Source organism: Musa acuminata, unplaced genomic scaffold (assembly GCF_036884655.1).
Source record: "Musa acuminata AAA Group cultivar baxijiao unplaced genomic scaffold, Cavendish_Baxijiao_AAA HiC_scaffold_286, whole genome shotgun sequence".
Classification (NCBI taxonomy): domain Eukaryota; kingdom Viridiplantae; phylum Streptophyta; class Magnoliopsida; order Zingiberales; family Musaceae; genus Musa; species Musa acuminata.
This window is the reverse complement of record NW_027020548.1, coordinates 17501-20000: the sequence shown is the minus strand read 5'-3', so window position 1 is coordinate 20000 and position 2500 is coordinate 17501.

Genomic DNA, 2500 nt, shown 5'->3' with positions numbered 1-2500 from the left:
AACCCCCCGGGTGGCACAGGGCTGGATGGGGCTTTCGTATAGCAGGGACGGTGATGCCTCTCGCTTCGCTCGCTGTCCGCCGCTCGCTGCTCGCTCGCGCAGCCAAAAATGGCCAGTTTTGGCCCGTTTTTGGGCCGTTTTGGCCTGTTTTTGGGCTGTTCTTGCGTCGCGCGGTGACCGTCGTGAGCGGAGCAAAATGTCAGCCATCTCAGCACCCTGGAACCCCCCGGGTGGCACAGGGCTGGATGGGGCTTTCGTATAGCAGGGACGGTGCTGCCTCTCGCTTCGCTCGCTGTCCGCCGCTCGCCGCTCGCTCGCGCAGCCAAAAATGGCCAGTTTTGTCCCGTTTTTGGGCCGTTTTGGCCTGTTTTTGGGCTGTTCTTGCGTCGCGCGGTGACCGTCGTGAGCGGAGCAAAATGTCAGCCATCTCAGCACCCTGGAACCCCCCGGGTGGCACAGGGCTGGATGGGGCTTTCGTATAGCAGGGACGGTGCTGCCTCTCGCTTCGCTCGCTGTCCGCCGCTCGCCGCTCGCTCGCGCAGCCAAAAATGGCCAGTTTTGGCCCGTTTTTGGGCCGTTTTGGCCAGTTTTTGGCCTGTTCTTGCGTCGCGCGGTGACCGTCGTGAGCGGAGCAAAATGTCAGCCATCTCAGCACCCTGGAACCCCCCGGGTGGCACAGGGCTGGATGGGGCTTTCGTATAGCAGGGACGGTGCTGCCTCTCGCTTCGCTCGCTGTTCGCCGCTCGCCGCTCGCTCGCGCAGCCAAAAATGGCCAGTTTTGGCCCGTTTTGGCCAGTTTTTGGCCTGTTTTTGCGTTGCGCGGTGACCATCTTGAGCGGAGCAAAATGTCAGCCATCTCAGCACCCTGGAACCCCCCGGGTGGCACAGGGCTGGATGGGGCTTTCGTATAGCAGGGACGGTGATGCCTCTCGCTTCGCTCGCTGTCCGCCGCTCGCTGCTCGCTCACGCAGCCAAAAATGGCCAGTTTTGGCCCGTTTTTGGGCCGTTTTGGCCTGTTTTTGGCCTGTTCTTGCGTCGCGCGGTGACCGTCGTGAGCGGAGCAAAATGTCAGCCATCTCAGCACCCTGGAACCCCCCGGGTGGCACAGGGCTGGATGGGGCTTTCGTATAGCAGGGACGGTGCTGCCTCTCGCTTAGCTCGCTGTCCGCCGCTCGCCGCTCGCTCGCGCAGCCAAAAATGGCCAGTTTTGTCCCGTTTTTGGGCCGTTTTGGCCTGTTTTTGGGCTGTTCTTGCGTCGCGCGGTGACCATCGTGAGCGGAGCAAAATGTCAGCCATCTCAGCACCCTGGAACCCCCCGGGTGGCACAGGGCTGGATGGGGCTTTCGTATAGCAGGGATGGTGCTGCCTCTCGCTTCGCTCGTTGTCCGCCGCTCGCCGCTCGCTCGCGCAGCCAAAAATGGCCAGTTTTGGCCCGTTTTTGGGCCGTTTTGGCCAGTTTTTGGCCTGTTCTTGCGTCGCGCGGTGACCGTCGTGAGCGGAGCAAAATGTCAGCCATCTCAGCACCCTGGAACCCCCCGGGTGGCACAGGGCTGGATGGGGCTTTCGTATAGCAGGGACGGTGCTGCCTCTCGCTTCGCTCGCTGTCCGCCGCTCGCCGCTCGCTCGCGCAGCCAAAAATGGCCAGTTTTGGCCCGTTTTGGCCAGTTTTTGGCCTGTTTTTGCGTTGCGCGGTGACCATCTTGAGCGGAGCAAAATGTCAGCCATCTCAGCACCCTGGAACCCCCCGGGTGGCACAGGGCTGGATGGGGCTTTCGTATAGCAGGGACGGTGATGCCTCTCGCTTCGCTCGCTGTCCGCCGCTCGCTGCTCGCTCGCGCAGCCAAAAATGGCCAGTTTTGGCCCGTTTTTGGGCCGTTTTGGCCTGTTTTTGGGCTGTTCTTGCGTCGCGCGGTGACCGTCGTGAGCGGAGCAAAATGTCAGCCATCTCAGCACCCTGGAACCCCCCGGGTGGCACAGGGCTGGATGGGGCTTTCGTATAGCAGGGACGGTGCTGCCTCTCGCTTAGCTCGCTGTCCGCCGCTCTCCGCTCGCTCGCGCAGCCAAAAATGGCCAGTTTTGGCCCGTTTTTGGGCCGTTTTGGCCTGTTTTTGGGCTGTTCTTGCGTCGCGCGGTGACCGTCGTGAGCGGAGCAAAATGTCAGCCATCTCAGCACCCTGGAACCCCCCGGGTGGCACAGGGCTGGATGGGGCTTTCGTATAGCAGGGACGGTGCTGCCTCTCGCTTCGCTCGCTGTTCGCCGCTCGCTCGCGCAGCCAAAAATGGCCAGTTTTGGCCCGTTTTTGGGCCGTTTTGGCAAGTTTTTGGCCTGTTCTTGCGTTGCGCGGTGACCGTCGTGAGCGGAGCAAAATGTCAGCCATCTCAGCACCCTGGAACCCCCCGGGTGGCACAGGGCTGGATGGGGCTTTCGTATAGCAGGGACTGTGCTGCCTCTCGCTTTGCTTGCTGTCCGTCGCTCGCCGCTTGCTCGCGCAGCCAAAAA